Source organism: Rhinatrema bivittatum, chromosome 13 (assembly GCF_901001135.1).
Source record: "Rhinatrema bivittatum chromosome 13, aRhiBiv1.1, whole genome shotgun sequence".
NCBI lineage: Eukaryota > Metazoa > Chordata > Amphibia > Gymnophiona > Rhinatrematidae > Rhinatrema > Rhinatrema bivittatum.
The window spans coordinates 81,673,211-81,699,341 of NC_042627.1; the positions used below are offsets into that span (position 1 = coordinate 81,673,211).

At 45.0% G+C, this 26,131-nt stretch overlaps 1 protein-coding gene across 3 annotated transcripts in view; it reads left to right on the top strand.

The window, feature by feature from the left end:
* GLCE (glucuronic acid epimerase) overlaps nucleotides 1–26,131 on the top strand; it is a 145,949-nt gene that overhangs the window by 89,450 nt on the left and 30,368 nt on the right. The window contains exon 7 of one of the 3 annotated variants that reach the window (XR_003852422.1): nucleotides 17,934–18,000. The exons of the other annotated variants lie outside the window; for them this stretch is intronic. The gene's annotated coding sequence lies outside the window, so the exon portion shown is untranslated. Of the gene's footprint in view, nucleotides 1–17,933; nucleotides 18,001–26,131 lie in introns of those variants that run through there. 3 annotated transcript variants of the gene reach the window in all.

Consider the following 26,131-nt stretch of genomic DNA (forward strand, 5'->3'; position numbering starts at 1 on the left):
GGTTTAACCGATTCTGCTGAGGACTAGGGAGGTTGAGGGAGGGTAGTAACGTAGTAAATGACAGCAGATAAAGACTCAAATGTTCTAACCAGTCTGCCCATGGGCATGCGATCAATTGCCCAGTATAATCATGGCTCCATTTTTCTGTTTGTTTTATTGAAGTTTTTCAGTGAATTTTGCAATTAAAATAATTCTCTCAAACCACTTCTATTTTAATGGAATATGCCGACAATCATTCTTATGTTTCTAAATGCCAAAATGTAGCTACGTTGGGATGTTGAATATGCTTTCGGATATTTGAAAAAAGAAGTGTCTTTGCTTTATTTAAAGTCACTGCTTAGTTGGGTTTATTTTGAGCACTGAGCCATGCACCTATCTTTCTGGTGTCATGGAATAAACATATACACGCAGATATCGCTTATGGATTTTAAGAGACAGTGCGTCATGAAATTTAAGATAAGTCATTGAAAACAAGTGAATTTTGCAAGGGCATCCTAATATAAACAATGGCTTTCAGCCTATGCTATTGAAATAAAGGGGAGGGCGCATTTTAGATCTTGTTTTGTGATGAAAATTCATGGCAACAAAATGAATTAATTTTGCAGCGTATGCATGAAGTAGTTTGGTCTGATCAGCACGTGATGAGGCTTTCTAGGTTAACTTGAGTCATCGAGGATAATTATTTCACCCAGAAAGATGTACTGAGGTCTGGATAGTTTTCATCCTGCTTGGTTGGTTAATAATGGAAGTATACATTGGAAAGGTATGAATGTATGTATCTGAGCTGGTAAGAAATTGGAGTGATATGTTAACACAGTCTACAGTGAGGTAGCTCCAGAGAAAATGTTAAAAGAAGGTTCAGGCCAGAACTATTGAGTCTGCTGAGGAGAAAGGTTGATTTAAGAGAGCTGTAATCCTAGTTTAGGGAATTATAAATGGCGGCTAGGGGAGATTAAGAAATCGTTCTTTACAAAGAATATAGCAGCTTCCTTGATCAATTCAAATGATTTGTTTGACATAGTACATAATTTATTAAAGTCACCTAATAAATTAGTTCAGTATGCTAAATAGTGAAAGTTTAGCTCAGTATTTTGAGAAAAAAAGTTGATAATCTGCATTTAGCACTTAGAAGTAATAAGCGTGAAGTAAATGCTGGAAAGATGTAGAACGTGACTGAAATGTAGTTAATTTCTCGCTGCTTATAGTAGGTGAATTAAAGTTAATACCTCAGGTGAATTTTCAGAGTTACACATATAAATGTTACATACTATCATAGCAAATTTCAAAAGCACACGTGTACATTGCAGTTATGTCAAACCTATTGACAATTCAGTGGCATATATTGTACCAGTTTTCAAAAGCCAACTTACATGGGTATCATGCATTTATGTGTGTAAATGCTTTTGAAAATCAGACCCATAGTTTCTTAGACACTTGTGCAATTGAAGGATTAAAAGACTGCATATATAAAGGACTTTTGATTATAGTAAACTCCTCATTGCAAGAGAGCTTATTGCCTATTGAGCTGAAGAAAGCTGTAATTGACCTAGTTTTAAAAATTCTCCTTGTCACCAACAGAAATATCGAATTATCAACCTATACTGAATTTGTCAACTATTTCTAAGGCTGAAAAATGAGTATCAACTGAATTAAGTTAATTTCTGGACGATCATAAAATATGGCTTTAGGAAAGGCTTTGGCAGTGAAACTTGTGCGCTTTCGCTAGTTGACAGCTTGTTGGGGAAGACCGTGCTAGTGCAGCTTGATGTTACCGCAGCTTTTGATACCATGAGTTATAGTCTATTATTGGAGCAGTTTCTGAAGTTGGTTAGTTTAATATTTTCTAACAGATAGTAAGTGGTGAAGACTGTTCTTCGTGGAAGAGTATAAAAGTCTGACCTGCATTGTCAGCTGCTGTTCAACGTATACTTACAGCTGCTGGATAATACTTTAAAAGTCTTAAGCATCACGGAGAAACCTTCCACAGTCCCAACCTGCTCTAACCTGCTCCCCAAAACTATAACATGAGACTGATCAGCTGGAGTAGTGCTATCTAGGGCAGAGCTTTCCAAACTTTTCATGTTGGTGACACACTTTTTAGACAAACATAATTTCATGACACAGTAATTCAGTCTACCAGCAAACCAGAAGTTAAAGGTTAAACGAACAAAATGTATTTCAACAATTTATGTATGTTTCCTTAAATATATACATAAATAAACTGTTTCACAACACAACCTATCTCATAATAAATATTTGCAGGCTTCCACTTCCTCCATGCTGATCTCGTACATTGTGAGATCGGCATAAAGTGCTACTCTTGCACATTCCCAAAGATTACATGTGCCAATCACTAAAAAGTAATTTTTTTTTTTACCTTTGCTGTCTGATCTTAGTTTTCTAATCGGTTGGTCACAGGCTTTTTTTCCACCTTTCCTTTCTTGTTTTTTTTGCCAATTCCTTTTACAGGGTCTTTTTTTTCTATTTCTTTTCTCTCCATCTGTCTTCCCTCAAACACACAATCAGGTTCTCATTCTCACACGCTATCTCACACATTCTCACACACACAGGCTCTCACTCACATGCAATCTCACACATCCACAGCTCTCACTCTCACATGCCTCTCTCTCATACATACATACATACATACTGTCTCTCTCGTGCACATGTTGTCTCACTCTCACACACACAGGCTCTCTCACTCCTACATGCTCTCTTGCTCAAGCACAGGCTCTCACTGGCACATGCTGTCCCTCTGCACGGGTTGCCGAAGGATGGGCACTTCAGAGGCCCTGATCTTCCCTGGCCGTGACATGGGATCTGCAGCGGCCCTGCTATCGGGTTTCCTCCTCTTCTCGGGCTGCCGCGACGTGGGATCCGCAGCGGCCCTGCTATCGGGTTTCCTCCTCTTCTCGGGCCGTCGCGACGTGGGATCCGCAACGGCCCATTAATGCTGCTCTTCTTCTGTACGCAGCAGATGCTCCTCCTCCTTCCTGCCCATGCGGCTCCGGCAACGTTTTTCTTCCAGGGCTGCACAGGCAGGAAGGAGGAGGAGTGAACGTGACCCTTTTCTTCGGGCCGTGGTGATGTAAGCTCCACCACTGCCTGCCGATCTTCCTGCTATAGTTCCCTGCTTCCGCCGGCCCTGTGGACCGGGCGACACACCTCCACACTACAGGCGACACACTAATGTGTCCCGACACACACTTTGGAAAGCTCTGATCTAGGGGATTGGGACAGTCTCTCCCTATTAGGAAGGGGATCATTAAGGAAATCCCAATGGATTGAGGGTGGACCCAGAACAAAAAGAGGCCGCCTCATTCAATCGTCTCAAATCAAAGATGGACCGGGAGGAGGAAGCAATAGGTTTACCCTTTCTTTCCTTCCCATCGAAGCCAAAGGATCAAGAAGTATATGCTTTCTCTTCTCTTCAAAGGTGTGAGGCTTCGAGAGCGTGCAAGCGGCTGTGCCCCACCGGCCTCCGGGAGATGGCATCATCACTAAGGGGCAGGATTTCCCCAGCACGCACACGCGGATGCGCAGTTTTATTGCACGCTAGCTCGCGCATGTTAGCATTCCAGGTCAGTGCGCGCAAGGGGGGTATCATTTAGCAAATTTGCAGGGCGACACATCGGGGGCCCTCCCAGTCTGCTGCAATTCAGGAGCGGACTGGGAGGGAACTTCCCAACCCCCTACTTAAACCCTCCCTTCCCCTATCCCTAGGCTAGCCCCCCCTCCCATTTTTTAACTCCGGGTTTGCTCTTGCAAAGGAGCAGGAGCAAGCTGCGCGCGCCTGCACAGCAGCAAATGGCTGGTGCGCCGGGCCCCTCTAGCCCCGCCTCCGGACCGCCCCGGCGGTTTACACGCGTGGCCGGGCCCATTTGAAAAATTACATTTCACAAGTGATTTAAGGGCAGTGGTTCAGGCTTTAATACCAAGTAAGATTGCTTATTGTAATCCTTCTACCTTGGCTTACTAAAAACTTGAATGCGTGCACTCGAATTAATACAAACGTCTGCTGGAAGAGTAAGAATACGGGGTAACACCATCTCTGTACCTTTGCAGGCCTTTCCCACTGTGCAAGGGGTGCATTTTACAGTTTAACTTGTATTTATAAAGTGGCCCGAATTATTTACCAGTACCGTGAATTCCGCTCTAAGAAGCAAAATCTTCTTCAGAGTTTTACACCTTTTACATTGCAGGAGACTAGAAATCGGATTTTCTCTTTTATGGGACCAAAATTGTGGAATTCCTTACCGGAGGAGTTGTGGAATGAAAGGGGTGACCAAAAATGTAAGAGAAAGCTGAAGGCAAGGTTTTTCTGTCGGGTGTATGGGGAATAATTATTTGAATTTGCTTGTCAGTGTTGTATATTTATGTTTAGTCGTGGGCCTTTTAATCTGTTTTTGTGTAACATTGTGTGGGTTCTCTGTACTCCACGATGAACAATCATGTATTGAAAAGCGTGGACTATAAGATATTTTAAATAAATACAATACATTTTAATTGCAAAATTCACTGTAAAACTTGAGTAATCAAGAGCCTTGATTATACGAGGTGGTTAATGACATGATGATGATTATGGTTGTGATTCTTGCCACCATAGAAGGGCTCCATATTAATAGCTTTAGGTCTTCCACATTTATTTTCACTCGTATTACTTAAACGGGTTCCCATATTTTTTTTAACAGATTCAAAGATCGCTGGACAGCTTCCTGCTGAATGTTTACTCTGGGTATAAAAATGAAGCAGTCCAAATGATTGTGGTAGTGCCTTATTAGTCAAGGAAGACTTTGTGGAAATGCCAGAAGCAGAGACTTTCACATCACCCAATTCTGTAGTAATATAATAGTGTTAGGGACAGGCGGATTAATTGTTTTATTTGAACCAGGACCTAGCAATGCATACTGTATGCCTAGAGGCCATGTTTAGGAAGCAGTTTACACTATCTGTTGAGATGTTAACATTTATATTGAAATTGGGATGATTGGTTTGTTTACTGGAAAACAAGATGTATAAGCAGCTTCTAAAATGTCCAGATGGAAAAAAGAGTATTTTCAAGGCTTACTACTACTACTACTTATTATTTCTGTAGTGCAAAAGCACTGTGAGGCTTTCAGTCCCAAGTTTTGTGAAGGTTCACTTGGCGGAGAGTGGCGCCATCATAGGCAGGGCAAGTAGATGAGTCTGTGGCAGAGATGGGTAAGGCTGACACTTGGAAGTCATTACAGAGATTTACTAAACATTATTGTGTGGGCAGACGGCATTTCTATAAACTGTAATTAACCCACCCAAATTAGGGCAATTTGACGGCAAGTTCCTACATGGTCCAGAGTGGCAGAGACTTAACAGGACAGGAATTTCTCTTGCTTGCTAATTCTTTTCCTGTAGGTCTCCTGTCCATCCTGTTGCAGGCAGACTGTGTCAGTCTGAGTAATGGGAGTTTATGGCACTCTCATTGTTTTTATGCTTGCAGAAACGTTCACTTGGAGAAGGGGTCCTGGCAGGAAGGCATCATGGAAATGTTTAAAAGACTGACATTGGTCTAGCAAGCCAGCAGCTGGCATGGACCAGACTGAAGCACCTGATATTGTTAAGCACATGGCGGCCTATAGGGCAGCTGTTTGAGGACGTTCAGTACTGCTGGTTTGCTATCTTTCCATTTGTACAAGGTGAGCATTCCTGCTCAGCAAGCAGTGGTTAAAATATAGTTCCCTGGGCAGGAAAGGAGAGTTTCCCGCTAATGTGTAGTGTTAAAGTAACAGTCTCAGGCCCTGCTGCATCCTATTGATATGTTCCTTCATAATCAGTAGTCAAGTACAGTTTACTTGAGGTTTGTTCTTTAAGATGCTCTCATAATTCCTTCCTTCCAACTGGATATTGCAGACTAATAGAAAAGAAAAAGGAGGCCCTAGTAGCCAGCTCTGTCACCAGTGCTATTCCTGATCATTGTTTTCTATAACTTCTATAACTTCCCAGACATCTGCAACTGAGGGCCGGACTGAGTGTGAGATCCTATGACCCTCTTCCTCCATCCAAGTTACTCAGCAGTCGGCTTCAACACTGCTTACCTGTCTGAACATTTATCTCAATTTCATCACATACTTTGGGGGGTTTCCAAGTAGCTAAGGTTTTTTTTGTCGTCTTTGAATCACCTATGGTATATGTGTATTTATTTAAGCATTTTATATACCATTGTTCCAAAATAAGATCACAACGGTTTACAAAAACAACATTCACATCTAAGGTTCACACAGCATCAGACATGTGACATTCGTATTATAAGTTACGATCACATCAAAACACGTTAGCTATATTGTTAAATAGTAATTCATGATGAATTAGTTCATTTTAGGTAATCTTCTTGAGGTAGTCGGTGAGAAGTCTTAACACTCTCTAAGTTTCTTAATAACTGACAATCGTTCATCAGTCCATGTCTATGTAAGTTACTACAGTTGTACATTTTATAATAGATCGTATGCTTTTTTGAGGTTTCAGATCGTGTTTGAAGCTCGCTCTTTCTGTAGTGAGGCGTAACTCCTCAGGTAGAGAGTTCTGTAACTTGGGGCCCATTTGATTTATTTGCACTAGATGAGTGTTCTGTGGTGAAGGTACAGATAATAGTCCTTTGTTTTGTGATCTAAGTGTTTGTTGTGTGTATTGTTGGAGAGTTATGCCTAATAAGCAGGATTTACTATCATTGATTACGTTGAAGATGAGTGCTAGCACTTTATAGTGTATTCTTGCTTGTACAGTTAGCCAGTGTAGATCTATTAACGAAGGGGTGATGTGGTCAGATTTCCTTTTCTCTATCAGTCTAGCCAGAGGCATTTTGTAATAGCTGTAATGGTTTTAATTGTACTGAGGGGTAGGCCTGGCAATAGTGAGTTCCAGTAATCTAAGTTTGAGAATATTAGTGTTTGTAGAACAGTTTGGAAGTCCTGGAATGTTAGGAGAGGCTTTAACCGATGTAAGATTTCTAGCTTGGCGTATCCTGTTTTAATTAATTTGTTTATATGCTTTTTCATTGTTATGTTGTCATTGATTTTATTCCTAAGTCTCATACTTGTTCAGAGGGAGTGATGACGTTATCTAGGGATAGTGGTTTATTTACAGATTGGTTACTCCTTAGCCAAACTATTTCAAATTTATTTTTGTTTAGTGTTAGTTTTAGCTGAGATAGCTTTTGCTGTATTGCTTTCATGTATGTTGATAGTATCGCTGCTGTATTTTCAATTGATTTGTCGATAGGAATGTAGAATTGAATGTCATCACCATAAGGAAAAAGTTGATTTCTAGATCAGCTAGTAATTTACATAGAGGGGGCATATAGATGTTGAAGAGTGTCACCAAGAGTACAGAGCCTTGAGGGGGACACCTGTATCGATTGGGAATGTGTCAGATAGGATTTCCAAGTAAAACTGGGCAACTACCTATCTGCTAGGAAGGAGCAGAACCATCTATTCCAATTTTTTTCATCTGATAGCGTAGCAGAGTGTGATCGATCTTGTCGAATGCTGCTGTTAAATCTAATAGTGCCAAGATGGAGGAATCATCATTGTTAAACCCTTTTAGCACAGAGTCAATTGGAGATCAGAGTAGAGTTTTTGTTGAGCGATCTTTTCTGAATCCAAATTGGTTCGGGTCTAGAATGTCATTATCTTCTAGGTGATTTTCCAATTGTGATAACACAGCTTTTTCCAGAACTTTTGTGATGAATGGTAAGTTGGATATTGGTCTGTAGTTATCCCAATCATCTGTTCTTTCATTTTTATTTTTTAGGATTGGTTTGATTACAGCTTGTTTCGCTTTGTATGGGACCAGCCTTCTGAGAGCGAGTGGTTGATTATGGTTGTGATTGTTGGAGTGATTATGTTATGTATAGTTTTCAGAGAACTTGCTGGAATTGGGTCTAGTGGGTGGATAGTGGGTTTACTTTTGGAAATGATTTGATTTATTTCTGGTTTGGTTGCTATGTCGAAAGTGTTCCATGTAGGACTTCCAGGATTTTCTTCACGTTTGTTTGTTAGCGAGTTAGTGGGGAATTGATTTTTTAGTCTGTTTATTTTGTCTATCAAGGAGGTGGGCATATTCATTGCAGTCCTTCTCTGAGAAGTTGAGTTCTTGTGTTGGAGGAAGTAGGGTCCTTGATTAGGTTTTTGACTGTTTCAAAGAGTAATTTGGAATTAAATTTTACTCCATGAATCTGTTTTGCATAGTAGTCTTCTTTTGTTTTATTGATTTGTTTGCAGTATTTAGATAGAAGGAATTTGTATTTTTCTAAGGTTTCAATTGCCGGGCGTTTCTGCCATTGTTTCTCTGATTTTTCTCAGTGTCTGTTTAGTTTGTGTTCTGATAAGTACTTTTTAAAGTGACAATATCAATCTACTTTCATCCAAAATGGGGTGGACATCTTTCTCTATTTTTTCTGAAATGCAATTAGCATCTTAAAAAAATAGATAAAAGTAATCTCCTTAAGAAAGGATGCCAGCCAGGTATAGTCTAAGTCCATCCATGCTTCCAGTCCAGGAACGTGGCTTCGTTTAAACTTCCTAATACCTTCCCCCCCCCCCCCCCCAAAAAAAACAAACCAAAACTGTCCACTATCTTCTCATTTTATGCTCTTCCAAACTGTGATGTTTAGTCTATTAAATTCCCCAGCACTCCTGACCTGTGGGCTCTTGTGTCTGTAGAGTGTAAATGACATCGGCAACCTGCTGATCTAATCAAGCTGTCAGAAAACGGGGGACAACTGGGTATAAACTGATGCAACATTTGGGAGACCAGTTCTCCAAGCTGCTGCGGATCCTCCCCTATAAGATACTCCTCTGGGTCCTGACGGCTAAGGAGTGTAATAGAATGTGAATTTTCATTCTGGTGCTGTTACCTCCTTACAGCATTCAGGGCCAGCACTCCCAGAAATGCTTTAGGTTTGCTGCTTCTACAGTGCATATACACTAATAGATGGTGCTAAACAATACTGTTAAGATGTGCATTTCAGACCATGAGTTGCTGGAGAAGTTGCTCAGATCGGATGAGATGGAACAGCTTCTGGTTTAAAGCTGTTGGTCTCAATTACACTACCCTAGTAGTAGTGCTCACAGGTTCTGATTACTATAGCAGTTAATGGAACAAGAATTGGCAATAAGGGAAATTTCCATTCCTGAACCAGGACCCGTTGTGTTGCTCGTCCTACTCCATGCATCGTGACATCAGAAAGAATCGACCGTTTTCAGACGCAGTTGAGGAATTATGGAGCTAAAGAGAGGAGACCTAATGCCAGCAGAGAGGCCAAGCGCACAAGAAGCAGCACAATATGTATCCCAGTAACACAGATTGTCACAGTCTCGTGTTTCCCAGCTGATGATCTAATATTTACAAGACTGTACAAATGCACGCACTTCCCAGCAGCACGCTTTAATGAATTTTCATGCACAAAAGGATTATGGACAAATGTCTCTTTATTGGCAACAATGCAGCAGAAATGCATCCAACAAGGGTTTTCACAGATTTGAAAAACTTAGAATGCCATGAATAAGCAATTTTGACCTGCCAGGTGACTGACCATGTCTCTTCGAAAGTGAGCAGAGACAAAATGCTAGCAGGAACAGATACTGCACAGTAACAGAAGAAAGTGACTGCACTGGCTGCACTGTGCTTCCAGGCATTTTTCAGAGACAGATGACTTGATGTATGTAAAAAGAAGCTTTTCAAAAAAATTGTTAGACTATTGAATACTTTTGAATCTTAGAGCACTCTAAAGCTTTTTCTTAATACCAAAGGGTTGAAAAAGACGCACGCCTCATAACCTGTATTTCCTTCCTTCAATGTGACTGCTGTCCTCTTCCACCCTCACCAGCTGCATGTTAGCTGATGAACCGAAGATGTGATACTCCTGTGACCACACACCAGTGCCTTAACCATGCAGGGAGAGCAGCTTCCCAGTGAGTTACCACAATGGAGGGGGTCCCGCCAGGGTTCCTGAGTATTCACGGTGGTGACAGAGAGCGGCTCATTAGAGAGAGTCACATTTCCTAATTAGTCGATCTTCCCAGCATTGAACCTCAGATGTTATAACTCTTCCAACGGAGAAACCAGAAAATTCCTATCCTACATTGGCCATCAAGGACCAAGATGAGGGTACAAAGATTGAAACCTCTCTACCAAAATAGTTTTGAATGAAACTTAATCCAACTTGTTGCTTCTTGATTTGAATCTTGCACACAGGAGGATACCAAGTAGTAGAGTGATTAAAAAGCATTAGAATTGGCGAAATCTGCAGCTGTTTTCTGGAAGGTAATAGTGACTCCATTGTTTTACAGTGAAACAGATATTTCTCCATTTCACATTTTGTTGCAATTTATTTTAAAAAAACCTAATATGTGTAACAGAGATATCAAAGCCTGCCCCTTTCTAGTATAGATGACGTATCTGGAATTTGAGCAGAAGTTTACTCTTAACTAGACTGCGCGTGAGAGCATTTCATAATTTAGAGAGTGGCAGGGAAGCCCTGATTCAATTACTTACCCCTCCGCTAAATACAGCCCAGACTGGAGCTCTTGGTCTTGTACAGTTTGCTCTTGGCTACAAAGACAAGGAATGTAAAATGACTGCTCCCTGCTTTTAGTTGATAGCAAGAGCATCGCGTGATTGATTTGATTTGTGTAGGCAGTGTTCTTACAGGATACATTAAGGGGGTGCTTTTGTAATGGGAAATGTGCATGTAAAGCTGTACACAGTGCTTAGTACCCTCACATGGCGATCCCATGCGAATGATCGCATTGGCGATTACCCACCCCGATGCTGGACTCAGGTTACTGATGGAGCTAAGCTTCCAGCGCTAGAGTCAGTTTGGGTGGAGAAGCAAGCGTTCTGGTGCCGGGACCTAGAGTCAGTATTTTGTGCACACAAATCATGTTTTTCTGTGCACTCTTTCTGGTTTGTACACATTTTAAACTCCTGATGCATTAACTTCCCATTAGCTTATCGCATTGCATGCTGGGTTTGAGAGCTCAGCCCTCTAGGAAAGAGGTCCCTCCAATCAGTGACCATCATAACTAAGCTGCTCACCCGTTATTTACATCTGTCTGTCCCAGCTTTGAAAACTAAGTGTTCCAAAAAAGAAAACTGGGGGAGAAAGTGGGCCCTTTGTTTAGGTTAATACTCATGGAGGTAATTTTAGGTGTTCTGTGCACAGAAAGGTGAGCCTGTAACCCGCAGAGAGGCCTACTGGGACATAACTGTTTGATTTTTACGCTCCCTGAAAAGCAGGTGTAGCTTTACCCGAGTAGCTTTGTGCCCATACTCTGCCAATCACCCGAGGATCTTCAAAGCGAACTTAGAAGACCAATTTTCAGTAGTCTGTGTAAGTGGAGCCGCACAGCTTGTAAAATACCATGTCTTTCTATAATGCCGGGAAATGCATATTTTCTCTACCCATTTTATAAAATGATATGCATATGTTTTACATGCCCAATAATTGTAACGTGCATTAATAACCCAGAGTTCTGCACTGAGACAGGTATTTTATAAAGAATGCGTGCGCTCCGCTTCTGAAAATACTTGTGCGTGCTCGTGCTGTCACCATCTTACCCAGACTCTCCAGCACTTTGCCCTAACCCTCCTCTACTGCCATTTAACCCAGACCGCCCACCCAAAAACTGCAGACAAAAGGACAAGTGCAATTTCACTTCCGCAGCTTGATCAGGAGATGTAAAAGCTTAGGACAGATTTGGTAATGCACGCACGTAAAAACTGCTTACAGAATACCAACTTGTGCATGCACTTCTGAGCCTTTCCCAAAGTGCCCCGATACCGTGTGTTTAAACCTGTTTCTACATGTGATATCATAAGTACGTGTTTCCAAAATGGCATAGATACCTGGACGTGCACAGATGCGGATTTTACACAGGGAAACATTTTGAAAATTTACTCGTTTTGCACAAGTTCGCTTTGAAACTATTCGGTAAAGTCTGCGTGTACAAGGTGCAGCATTCCCGCAGACTTTACTGCTATGTGGGCTGCTTTGAAGATTGTAAAGTGTTGACTGAGGAATTTGACTAACAATTCTCTCCATTTGCAGCTGAATATGATCTGTGCTTTGTGTAAAAAAAAAAAAAAAAAAAAAAAGTGTTCAGACACCGCCTCTATTACTGAAACCTTGCTGGATGTATTGTTTCTTCCCTAGGGGTGGGTCTGTTCCCAAAACATGTTCTCTCTAGTTTGTGCCTGCAAAACCTACAGAAATGTGTCAGGGAGAAGCGAGGCTGGAAGCGTCCGTGCTGCTCTTTTCATTCACTCTCTCATGTCTGACACTTTACAGGTGGGATGTACACCAGGTGTTAAATATGCAATAAATAGTTTACAGGATGCCTTTAAGGGGTAGTCCTTTGTAAAGCTGTATAGACTTTGCAGTTTAAGCACAATGTGCACATGTTAGTTTTATATTCAGCAAGATGTGATTTTTTGCAAATTGAACTAAAAGTTACTGTTATGTTTATATACAAAGTGAACAGATCAATGTTTGTGCTTCATGTAAAGCTGCTTTATAAGATTGTAAAATAAAATTTTTATCTTAAAGAACAATGTTGACTTTGTGTATGGAAATATTTCTTTGGGAGCCAGCCGGCTCCTCGCCTGTTGGATGCATACGGAGACCCGGGTTGAGCAGTGAATTTGGATCTCTCAGGTTGGTATGTTGGGCTTCCAGAAGGCAAGGCAGGAAACAGAACAGTGCAGGCCTGAGTGATCACAGGAAAAACGAATTGGTGGGCTCAGGGCGCGTCTCGAAGAATTCCAAAAATTACATCTTAGAAGTCATCACAATGTTACTACTTGCCATAAGTGCAATGAAAATGGTGCAGCTATAGTTTTCTTTTAAATCGTCCTTTTTATCACTCCTGCTCTCTTCCTTCGTGCTCTAGGGATTATCTGTGTGAGGACACTGAACCACTGCAGCTGTTTCCTGTACAGTTTTAGAGAAGAACAGGGAGATTAAAAAGCAAGAAACAGGGATTGGTGAAGAGAACCCAAAGGAAGCAATGATAAAAATATTCAAAAGCAGGTTTTACAAAAGTCATTTATAAGAAGTTAAAAGAAATGTTTTCCTATGATCTTTACTTAAAACAGTCTGGTGATTTGATTAGTTAAAATGGTTACGCAGGTATATCACAGGTATGGTGGTTTGCTGGCTAAAAGTGGAGCCTGCACCAGACCAGATATTAGCTGATACTGTACCTCAGCATAATAGATTGGAGAGCATGGAATCCTCCGTCTTCCAGCTGCGGTGAAGCTCGTGCCCATTCTGGAGCATATGGAGGGCCTCCGTCTTCCAGCTGCTGTGAAGCTCGTGCCCATTCTGGAGCATATGGGAGGGCCTCCATCTTCCAGCTGCTGTGAAGCTCGTGCCCATTCTGGAACACATGGAGGGCCTCCGTCTTCCAGCTGCGGTGAAGCTCGTGCCCATTCTGGAGCATATGGAGGGCCTCCGTCTTCCAGCTGCTGTGAAGCTCGTGCCCATTCTGGAGCATATGGGAGGGCCTCCGTCTTCCAGCTGCTGTGAAGCTCGTGCCCATTCTGGGAGGGCCTCAGTCTTCCAGCTGCGGTGAAGCTCGTGCCCATTCTGGAGCATATGGAGGGCCTCCGTCTTCCAGCTGCTGTGAAGCTCGTGCCCATTCTGGAGCATATGGAGGGCCTCAGTCTTCCAGCTGCTGTGAAGCTCGTGCCCATTCTGGAGCATATGGAGGGCCTCCGTCTTCCAGCTGCGGTGAAGCTCGTGCCCATTCTGGAGCATATGGAGGGCCTCCGTCTTCCAGCTGCGGTGAAGCTCGTGCCCATTCTGGAGCATATGGAGGGCCTCCGTCTTCCAGCTGCTGTGAAGCTCGTGCCCATTCTGGAGCATATGGGAGGGCCTCCGTCTTCCAGCTGCTGTGAAGCTCGTGCCCATTCTGGAGCATATGGGAGGGCCTCCGTCTTCCAGCTGCGGTGAAGCTCGTGCCCATTCTGGAACACATGGAGGGCCTCCGTCTTCCAGCTGCGGTGAAGCTCGTGCCCATTCTGGAACATATGGAGGGCCTCAGTCTTCCAGCTGCGGTGAAGCTCGTGCCCATTCTGGAGCATATGGGAGGGCCTCCATCTTCCAGCTGCTAAGTTCATGCTCATGTTGAATTTGTTTCAGTGCTTAATTATTTCTTCTGAAAGTTTATTATAACCAGCATGTTCCTGTTCTCCAGATCAAATTATTGATTTTTCACCATTGGGTCATTTGTTAACGTCAAATGGAAAGAGAAATGAATTGCAATATGTTGTCTTGGTGATTGATGGATTTGAATGTTTGCTGAAAGGAGATACATTTACCATCTGCCCAAGATGATTGATGGTGTCTCTGTCTTTATGCTCCCTGAATGGTAATGAGTTCTGTTGTAAAGTTTATGAATTCTCAAAGCTCAGAGAAAAGTTAACTAGTTGCAAAACCTAGTGACATAGCAAAACCTTAGTGCACCTCAGTAGAAAAGTGCAGTATTGTCAGAATTTTAAAATCTATTTTTCTTGAAAAGATCTTTCAGACAAATTCTTCCAAACAGATTTTCAAAAAGCCTATAAAGAAGCTTACTAAAATTGACAAGATCATATATAATTTGCTAGAGGGCAAGCAGGATGGTAGTCCTCACACATGGGTGACATCATTGAATGGAGCCCAGCACGAAAAACGTGTGTCAAAGTTTCTAGGACTTTGACTTGGCCTCATAGAACATGCCAGCATGCATTATAGCATGCGTCCATGCAGGGGTCTCCTTTAGTCTCTTCTGCAGAGTCTTCAGCTTTGTGGTTGGTGAGCCTTACTCTTTTGGCCTACTTGCCTGTTTTGGAAACTTTTTCGCAAATATTTTCTTCTGCATGTTTTTCTTCTCTGCCTCATGTGTCAATGCTGGGTCCCCCCTCAGTTCTCCTTTCTAATTCCCTAGATAGGGTTTTTGACTGTTCTTGGTAAATTTCTTTTCGACTCGTTACCCTCCAGGGCAGAGGTGCAGTTGGTGCCTGCTGACCATTGATTTTGACATCGCATCTTTTCTTTCGTCCCGCCATGTCCACCTCTGGTTTTAAGCAATGACTCCGATGCACGAGAACTATATCACGGACTCCCATATTCTCTGCCTGGGGGCATTGCATGACGTCTGGGGTTGCAGCAAGTGTGCCCAGATGACCCTAAATGGATGCAAGATCCGAATCGATAAGATGGAAGTGCCTGTTTGGGTCAGAGAAGACCGAGCCGTCGGCATCAAGTGACCACTGAGCTGCACTGATTGACACCAAGCCATAGACATCGGCGAGCCGTCAGTTCGGTCAAGGTCGTCTGTTGATAGGGGCACCAGATATTGGCCATAGTCAAGCTCCTCCAAGCTGAGGATGTCTGGTCCTCATCAGCCTCTGCAACCAGGGACGGACCGTGTTGAGCATTGAGGGAAGTCGAAGAAGTATAGACATCGATCCCAATCAATGCACAGAGCCAGGCACAGGAATATGCCAGCTCATGCTGTGATACCCCCAAAGTGACCCCATGGTAAGGAGAGCCAATCCTTCATCGATGCTGGAGGTGTTCCACAAACTCCATCGATGCAGATGCCAGCCAACAATCCTCATCTTAGTTCTGAAGAGGATCTGGTCACACCTCTTCCGTTTCAGTCAGTCCTGGTATGGACAATGTCTGAGGAGGAGCTCGAGAGGTGTGTGCAGCTGGCTGTCTTGAGGACTACATAAAGCTCTCATTTATTCCATCCAGGAACTTTATCTCTCTAGCGTGTCCTGATGTTTCACTTACCCAGTCAATATTGAGGATAATTGAAATCTCCCATTATTAAAATGTACTGCATTTTCTGCAGTTCTTTCATGCTCGCTGTGGCTGCAGTCTGTAATTAGTGGATGTTTTTATTTTTAAAGTTATTTAGGGTTTGCCTGAACCTTAAATTTATGGATAGTACTGCCTAGCAATGACATGTTCCTCATTCTTGTAGACCCTGTAAGTAGATCCTGGCAGCACAAATTATTTTTAATTACCAAAAATAAATGAAGATAGATGGAGCTTGAAGGATGGAGCCAGCCACTTCCCCTCAGCTGTTTTTTTCTCTCCTTTGCAGATTGTGATTGAAAGACTGTACAGCCCATAATCTCTGGCTACTGATCTGTTCTGTCACTAGAAGACAGTTCAATGTAAATACAGATCATAGGAACATAACACAAGCTATGCCTTACACCATTCAGTAACTCACCTCTTCTCTTCCCTCATCCTTCTGGCAGTGGGAATGCATTCAATGGACCACACTCACCCCATAGACTTCCATGCATGGCCCTCCTTGTATCCCAATACAATTAATGAACGTCCCATTCCTCTCCCTCTGTGGCGAAGGTGAGTTGATTCTTGTACAGAAAGGTAAAAGCTAAGCAGAAAAGCACGGAAAGGTTGGTGTTTGTAATTGCTAGTTTAGATATGGATAAGAAGCTACTTTACATGCCCAGAGATTCTCCAGGCTTGTGGATTCTTTGCCTGGGAAGTGTCCTTAATGATTTGGCTGAACCTTGCTTGGAATTTTCAGAACTGTGCTGAAGAGTTTCACTTCTGTTTTGGTCAAATATTTTCTTTACTAGAAACTTGGGTTCATTCCTTGGATTCTCCAATCCTAAAATAATGGAATATAAAGATTTTGTGTTTTTTTGGTAGAAGAGAAATTTGTAATAGAGATGTGCATTGATTTTTAAACAAAATTAAAAACGTGATGAAACACTCGTGCTTTATTTAGTTAATGAAAAAAGCCTAACACATGTGAAATTCCCCTCCCCTTCCTCTCCACCTTCCCCTAAACCTCCCCAGACAAAACAATTTTGGTAACTATTAAAAAGATTTTAAATATTAATTTATAAAGTGAGTCAATAAACGACTGAGTAAAAGCGCTGCCTTCTGATACTGCTTGTGCCCCATTGCGAGCCAAGAGGCAGCAGATTACATTTGTTGGGTCGTCTATAATAGTGTGTGCAATTATTTGAACAAACATTTTTCAGTAAATACTTTCTTAAATTTTTTTAAAGAAAAATGTAATTTACATAAAATGTTTATTTGAATGTCTCCACTTTTTTTCTTTTTGTTTTGACAGGTTCCATTCCAGGAACTTGTCCAAACCATTTTTCACCACATCCTCTTGCAATAAATTGCAGAGCTTAATTATGTATTGAATAAAAGAAAAATTATTTTATTAGTTTTAAATTCAAGTGTGTTTTATTAAATGTAACTAGAGAAACATTACATCCATTAACACAGACAAAAAGAAAAATGTCATTTACATGAAATTCTGGATGTATTGACTTTCGTAAGGCCCACTTTATAAACCCCCCCAACCCAAGCCTCTAACACAGGAGAACTCTGTTGAATATCATCTCCTATCCCTTCTATTGCTGAAACCAGAGCAAGAACCAGTCAGATGCCTTGATCTTGAACACCTGACCAGCGCCTTATATTACAATTTCCCCTTCCCCATCCCACTCCCCCACCCAATCGCTATCTCCCCCTTTTCACTCCTAAGTGTGGGTTAACCTAGACTTTACAATGAGTTCAAGATTAAGCTCCTGGCTTTGCTTGACAAGGATTGAATATATTTATCCCATAATAGTCAAGAATCGTTTTTTAGCTCAAAGATGAGGAAGTCACAATGGATTCTATGCTCATCGAGTGTACAGCATTACGCCATTGCCAATATGATGGTGGAGTATTTTCCTGCAAAACTAATATCGAGTGGTTCCCCTGGGCCAATAACTTCTGCACAAATAGCCTCTCCTCTGTCGTGTTAAGATGAACAGATAATTGCAGTTCAAAGAGGATTGTATCACCCTGTAAGGGTATGGTACAGCCCAATAAATTATTAATATATGACACTATTTTCTTCCAGAAATGGAGCAGGAGTGGACAACCCTAGAAGCTATGGATTAAAGAGCGTGATGATATATTGCACTTATGAGACAACTCGGTAAATGCCAAATGAGATTTGAAGGCCACAGACGGAGAAATAAATGCCCTGTATAAAAATCTGAATTGCATTTCTCTGATAGCTTTTGGCAGACAAACTGCACTTCTTGAAACTGAGCAGGTAAAGAGGGTTGTAAGTAGCTGAAAACCCACCCTCCAAACTCCAATGTGCCCATAGTGAAGACACCCCTCCCATAGACCTAAATCCCAGTGAGCTTTTATATAACATAGATAATGAAAGCTTCCTCCTCTCCACATAAAAGAAATTATCTATTTTATCTAGTATTGAGAAGGCAAGAGCAATTGGTGTCGGAGAATTTATGTAGTGACGTAATTGGAGATAGGAGAAAGTATCAATCTGACGTAAACCATATCTAGCTTGCAAGGTCTGAAAGTACCTGCCTCTGAGTTCATGCTGAAGTTGTGTAACTCCCCTCTTTCCAAAATGTAAACATGAGGAGAGGCCAGGCTGAAAATCTAAATTCCCATGAATTGGCAGAAACAGAGTACAAGTTGCCAAAATTTCAAGCCTCTTCATAAGAGTCATCCATGCCCAGTGCAAGGGAGTCAGTAAAACTTGACAGGCTACCTTTTTAGGAAGCCACCTTGCTGGGGCTTGAAGGACAAATTTCAAATCTAAAGAGTTGAAGTATTTTGTCACTATTATCGGTAAAAACCAAGCCATCATAAAGCCAATCTCGTACCACCCTCAATAGGCTAGCTAAATTGTAATCCTCCATGTTCGGAAGACTCGTACCCCCCTTTCTCCGGCTCATCTTCAATTATTCAAAGGTAATTCTAGGTTTCTTCCCCACCCAGAGGAAGGAGGAAAGCATTCTAAGTTTTATGAAGGTCCTTTTTTGCTAACCGACTAGGTAGCATTTGTAAGACATATATAACCATTTGGGAAAACTGACCATCTTAAAAAGATTTACCCAGCCTCCAAGTGACAAAGGCAAAGCGTGCCCCAGTGTTAGCCTGTCCTTGGTGTTCACAAGCGGAGGTCTGACATTAAGACTGTACAATTGAGTTAAGTTTGCAGAAATATATACCCCCAAATAACGAAAAGACTTCTCAACCCACCGTAGTGGGAAATCCCCTACCCAATACTTTTAAAGTCATCTGGGTATAACATGCCTTCAGATTTATCCATATTAAGTTTAAACCCCGAAAATTCCCCATACTCTTGAATAAGGGGTAACAAGTAAGAGAACTGAAGATCTCCTTAAATACCAACAAGTTGTCAGCAAATGCGGCGTATTTGAAGTCCAAGGGGCCCAGCCCCAAACCCTGAATATGGGTATGCTGCTGTATAGCCATCAATAAAGTTCCAAAGACAGGATGAATGATAGTGGATAAAGGACAACCCTGCCTCAACCCTCTGTAAACCAAAAAATACTCAGATTTCCCTATTGACTATCACTGCCACTACGGGGTTATTGTATAACAAACATATCCCATCTAAAAATAAACCTTTCAAGCCCATACAACCCAGAAGACCAAATTGGTACTTCCATTCTACTCTATCAAAAGCCTTTTTGGCATTAAAACTGACCACCATTTGAATAACTGCAATGCATCCCAACCAGCTTATTTTTTCTAAATGTAGCTTAATTTTTGGCCTTCTGGTTTTATAAATGAGGTCCTAGGGTTCTGTGATCCTAGCGATCTCTTGGGTAGCCGCTTTGAATGGGCAGGTTTTGTGCCCAGCCTGAGTTGAATCCTAATGACTTTTCGTATGAAGGGAAGTTTTCCTTTGCTGGAGAGGCTTTCAGGGGCAGCTGCAGTAGTGGCAGGCGTTCCGGCCTTGTCTGGTGTTTCATAACAAACGAGACAGCACCACCTGGTGGCCTTCACCCAGAACTGTGCCCTCCAAGACCAGGGTGCAGGTTATAACACGTCAGGCATACATGATGGTGAACAGCACAGCGGAGCTCCTTATAATGAGCTCATCCTTGCAGTAGTTTCAGTATAGCAGGGGGCACTTGTTTATCTTCAGTGCCACGGGGAGTTAAGTTCCACCACATAATTTTGTCACATTTATCAGTTTGTATGAGCAGTTTGTGAATTAAAGGGTAGAATTTAAAATGCCCGTGTGCGTAAATCCCGGGCCTTGCGCACGCCGGGCAAATTTTCAAAGGGGCCCGGCCATGCACGTAAACCAGGTACGTGCATAAGTGCCGGACCTCTTCAAAGTGGCAGGCAGGGGGCAGGGAGAGGCGGGTGGCTGGGCAGGGAGAGGCAGGGGGCAGGGAGAGGCGGGTGGCTGGCCAGGGGGCAGGGAGAGGCGGGTGGCTGGCCGAGGGGCAGGGGGCAGGGAGAGGCGGGTAGCTGGCCGAGGGGCAGGGAGAGGCAGGGGGCAGGGAGAGGCGGGTGGCTGGCCGAGGGGCAGGGGGCAGGGAGAGGCGGGTGGCTGGCCGAGGGGCAGGGAGAGGCAGGGGGCAGGGAGAGGCGGGTGGCTGGCCAGGGGGCAGGGAGAGGCGGGTGGCTGGCCAGGGGGCAGGGAGAGGCAGGGGGCAGGGAGAGGCGGGTGGCTGGCCGGGGGGCAGGGAGGGGCAGGGAGAGGCGGGTGGCTGGCCAGGGGGCAGGGAGAGGCGGGTGGCTGGCCGGAGGGCAGGGAGAGGCGGGTGGCTGGCCAGGGGGCAGGGAGAAGGCGGGTGGCTGGCCAGGGGGCAGGGAGAGGCGGGTGGCTGGCCGGCCAGGGGGCAGGGAGAAGGCGGGTGGCTGGCCAGGGGGCAGGGAGAGGCGGGTGGTAGGGAGAGGCGGGTGGCTGGCCAGGGGGCAGGGAGAAGGCGGGTGGCTGGCCAGGGGGCAGGGAGAGGCGGGTGGCTGGCCAGGGGGCAGGGAGAAGGCGGGTGGCTGGCCAGGGGGCAGGGAGAGGCGGGTGGTAGGGAGAGGCGGGTGGCTGGGCAGGGAGAGGCGGGTGGCTGGCCAGGGGGCAGGGAGAGGCAGGGGGCAGGGAGAGGTGGGTGGCTGGCCGGAGGGCAGGGAGGGGCAGGGAGAGGCGGGTGGCTGGCCAGGGGGCAGGGAGAGGCGGGTGGCAGGGAGAGGCGGGTGGCTGGCCAGGGGGCAGGGAGAGGCGGGTGGCTGGCCGGAGGGCAGGGAGGGGCAGGGAGAAGGCGGGTGGCTGGCCAGGGGGCAGGGAGAGGCGGGTGGTAGGGAGAGGCGGGTGGCTGGCCAGGGGGCAGGGAGAGGCGGGTGGCTGGCCGGAGGGCAGGGAGGGGCAGGGAGAGGCGGGTGGCTGGCCGAGGGGCAGGGAGAGGCGGGTGGCAGGGAGAGGCGGGTGGCTGGACAGGGGGCAGGGAGAGGCGGGTGGCTGGCCAGGGGGCAGGGAGAGGCGGGTGGCTGGACAGGGGGCAGGGAGGGGCAGGGAGAGGCGGGTGGCTGGCCAGGGGGCAGGGAGAGGCGGGTGGCGGGCAGGGACAGCACCATTGATCGTTGTCCCGAAGTCTCACGCACTGGCAACTTCAGCTCGAGGTGACGTAAGTTAGGAAACAAAAAATGAACGATAAGAGTAGGGTTTAGGGGGTGGGGAGAAGAGGGGAAGAGGGGAGGGTACTTGGGAAAGCCGGAAGGCATTGACGTGCAGAAATTGCGAAAGCACACCCCCCCCCCCCCCCCCCCCCCCCCTGCGTGCGCCACCTGCTCTTATGCACGCGGCCCATGAATGTTATAAAATCGGTGCATCTGTGTGTGTGCACATCTGTAAATAAGGAGAGAAGCCCGTGTGCTGCTTTTTCACTGTCATAGGAGAGGTGGTCCCAGGAGACCTTCATTCTGGCAGAAATTTGTCTCTAGCAAAATCCATTGGCAGGAAGTAGAATTTAGTGAGAAGTTTATGATGTCAGGGCACTGCCCCTCAGAGGGTTCACGAGACCAGCACCTCCGACTGGAGGAGAAACAAGTTTGCAATGAGGCAGAGGTGTGAGGAGGAGTGGAGAGATCCTCTCGCGCTATTTTTACAAATACAGGAACATGAATCTTCCGCAGCAGAGCAGGTCTAACCCTGTGCATGTGCGGCGCACGGACCTATGCACGTGAAAATTCCTGCTAAACTCTGTGGGTAAAAAGAACCGTAGCTGTTTGAAAATTCTTCTTAGTCTGTGCGCAATGGCGGTAACTTTCAAATGGGCGCGCGGGTGCATGTGTGCACCAGAGACGCTGCGGTTTTATACGCAGGCGCACACACAAAAGAGCCTGAAAGCCTCATTTTTTAAGTGGACGTGCGAAACCGTGCACAGTCTGGAAGAATTTTATAACAGGCTTGCATCCACACCATGTCCAGTTTCACCAGTTCAGCCACCAATTCGCCCAGTCTACAGCTAGGTCTGCATTCCTCCCAATTCAGCCCCTCAGGGATGCCTGTATTTTTTTTTTTTTAACTTGCACCTCCTCCATCGCAGAAGTAAACGTACGCAGCAGGTGACTTGTGCATGCACCCAGGTGTGTAGGGACTTGCGCACACATCTCTTGGCCATCCCCTTCTTTCTCCAATGTGAGATGTGCGTGCATCCTCCCACTGGACACGAGCTCGTACTAGAGGTTTGCCCATCTCCCGATTTTTGGCATACGCATCTCTCTTAAAATTCACTTCAATAGAAGCAGAGGCAGAGCAGCAAGGAGAAGCCCTGAAATGGTCCAATTAGAGGTTGCTTTAGAAGAAAAGCGAGCTGCGGCTTCGGCCCTTTCCAGAAGACGCCTGGCAGGGTAAGAATGCAGGCGCGTTAATCATTGCAACGTGTTGGGAGGGGAGCTGCAGCCATGGGCAGAGAAACATCTCAGGTATGCAGAAGCCAACCACTCCTGTTAAGTGTTAAGCAATAAACAAAAATGCTAGAACCGGCAGAGCTGGCTGACATTCAGTCCCAAACTGGGCCCTTCTTCAGCCATACCTAGTGCAATGCATCCTCTTTAGATAGAGAGAGATTCATCCCAAGCAGGGAGGGAGTTAGGACTTTGCCACTGTTGATGCTTCCCCTCCCTCTCACTCTGCCTGAGGTCAGATAACGGGGAGCAGAAGGTCTGGCACTGCCCCACGGTTTCTGATGATAGTTCAGGAGCAGATTCTGTGGGAAGAATAAGAACATGTTCAAGCACATTGTCAAACATGTCCATCCTTTATTTGACTTTATAAAAATTAAGTAGTTTTCCAGCCTTGCTTGTGTCTGTACAATTTATTTTCCTTTTATTGGGTGAGGAAAAGGAATCTCAAGTATCCGTACAGAGAAGTGATCTCAGATATAAGGAAAAGTGTGTGAGGACCAGGATGGGGAGGGGAGAGTGTGAGGACCAGGATGGGGAGGGGAGAGTGTGAGGACCAGGATGGGGGAGGGGAGAGAGCGTGAGGTAGCGGGAATAGAGAGAGGAAGGAGGACCAGGAATGGGGAGAATGGGAGATGGGCAAGATGAGGAACGGGGGTTCCAGGATCTGTGCCCAGAACCTGAGATCCAGCCAGAGAGGATGTGAATGGCAGTTTCTTGCCAGCAGAGGGCGGAGTTGCCCAGAAGATTTGCATCTCGCTGGCGAGGAACCCCTGAGTGAGAAATTCTGACCGTTTCTGCGTCAGCTCAGAATTAAATCCTTTAAGGAGGGTTTCACTTTAAGAAGCAATAATCTTCCTGAGGCAACTTGCTAGCGCCTGCTTGGTGAGCTTCCTGTAAAAGAAATGTAAACTGACAAGGCTGGGGCAAGAATATTTGATGCCCTAGGTGAACCTTTGATCATTCACCCTCCCCCCCCAAATTAACTATTGGCAGCAGCTCCAGCACAGCGTGCCCTCCTATTGGTGGCTGCGGCTCCAGCCCCGCCAGCTAAGTCATCCAGCTAACTCTGAATATTGGAATTAGCCGATTACCTTAATCTGCTAACTCTACTCCTTAATTTAGTTAAATTTTAGTTCCCTAACTTAGGCCTGGATTTATCAAAATGCAGTAAGTACCGCATGCAATAGCAAAAGGGGTGTGTTTTATGCTAATATAGCATTTATTAAATAAATAAATAAAGGTGACCACTAGTCACCTTTATTCTCACTTGGACGAATGGTCTTTTATCCTCTAGAACGATGGACCCTGCACTTCTAGGTTAAAGCAACTTAAGCTTTAACCCATATTCTCTATTGTATTATGTTACAATTACTTCCTGCCTTTACCTTCTTCCAGCTTTTAAGCTTCCAAGTTTTTACTCCTTGTTAAATGTAACTTTGCCTTATTCACCTCTATTGTTAATTACTTTAGTTATTGCTTCAGTTATCCCCTTGTTCTATGTAAACCGATCCGATATGGTTATTACTATGAAGGTCGGTATAAAAAAGTGTTAAATAAATAAAATTTATCGCAATTTGCGCTAATTACCTGTGCGAAGAGCTAAGTTAGCACAAATTGCGATACCCTTTTCAGATTCTGCGATAAGTGCCGACCTGTTGTATTTCCTGCATTCAACCACCAGGAGACCATTGTTAATGGTCCCAGACACAGGGGAGAGAGAGAGAGAGAGAGGCAGCCAATTTTTTTTTTTTAAACTTTATTCAATTTTCAAATTCACGTACAAGGTATTACTTGATAGATGGGCATAGCGTCCATAGTGCACGGGCAGCACCAACTTTAAAACAGAGTATGCCGTGCACCACCACCTGCCTGGCAGCCTAAGACGAGAGGCCCTGTCATATGGCCGCGGCCTGCACGTCCAGGAGGGCAGCAACAGAGAAGAAGAAGAGGCCCGCGAGGCCACCAGCAGACCCCATCTTGCCAGCAGCCAAGAAGAGGCACAGGACCAGGAGGCTGCCAGCGGACCCAATCCCAACAGCGGCTGAGAAAAGGAGCAGGCCCGGGAGGACGCCAGCAGCCAAGAAGAGGAAGGAGCCCATTCTCCTGCTGGCTCTCTGGAATGCAAAACACGTGTGCCTAGTAGGTGCTCTATGCTAATCTCATGCATCGCAAGATCAGCTTAGAGGAAGTGCTAGCCCAGCCTGTTTCAAATACTGCGGGACAGGTACCAGAACAAGCCCCTCCCCCTTCTGCTCCCGATGCTGTGTTTTGTCTTTGTGTGTGTGGAATGATAACCTACCTGGATGAGTGGGTGTGGGAGTGGTAACCTGCCTGTGGGGGATGGGGGGGGTGTAAGTGTATGGGTGGGGGGAGCCTGCCTGGGGGGGGTATGAATGGGAGCCTTGGTTGGGTGTGTGTGAGAGAGCATGTGGGAGTGAGTCTGTATGTGTGTGAGAAAGTATACGGTGAGTGGGAACCAGCATGTGAGAAAGATCATGTGAGTGGGAGCCTATGTGTGTGTGATAGTGGCTGCCTGGATGTGAGAATGAGAGCCTGTATGTGTGTAAGTATGTATGGGAGTGAGAACTTGCACATGAGAGAGCATATGAGAGCCTGTGTGTTTGTATATGAGAGAGCATGTAAGAGCAAGAGCCTGTGTTTGTGACAATGGAAGCCTACTTGTAAGAGCATGTGAGAGAGAGATCATAGAGTGGGAGCCTGTGTGTATGTGAGAGAGCATGTAAGAGTGGGATATTGTGTGGGAGAACCTGTATGTGTCTATAAAGATGGAAGGAATGAAGATAGGAGGAGAGAGAAGAAACAGAATAAAAGAGACCCTGAAAAAAGAATTAAAAGACACACAAGGGGAACAGAGACTGGGACCAACTGATTAGAAAAATAAGATCGGCCGCACCTTTCTTCGGGTCCTGCCTGGCTGAGAGGCCCGTTTTGCATCCATTCCTGCTTGTTTCCGGATCTGCTGCCGCTGGTGACGTCGGAGAAGGAGGAGCCGGGTAGAGTATAACATCTTCTCTGCCCCGGTAGACGCTGCCGCACCTTTCTTCGGGTCCTGCCTGGCTGAGAGGCCCGTTTTGCATCCATTCCTGCTTGTTTCCGGATCTGCTGCCGCTGGTGACGTCGGAGAAGGAGGAGCCGGGTAGAGTATAACATCTTCTCTGCCCCGGTAGACGCTGCCGCACCTTTCTTCGGGTCCTGCCTGGCTGAGAGGCCCGTTTTGCATCCATTCCTGCTTGTTTCCGGATCTGCTGCCGCTGGTGACGTCGGAGAAGGAGGAGCCGGGTAGAGTATAACATCTTCTCTGCCCCGGTAGACGCTGCCGCACCTTTCTTCGGGTCC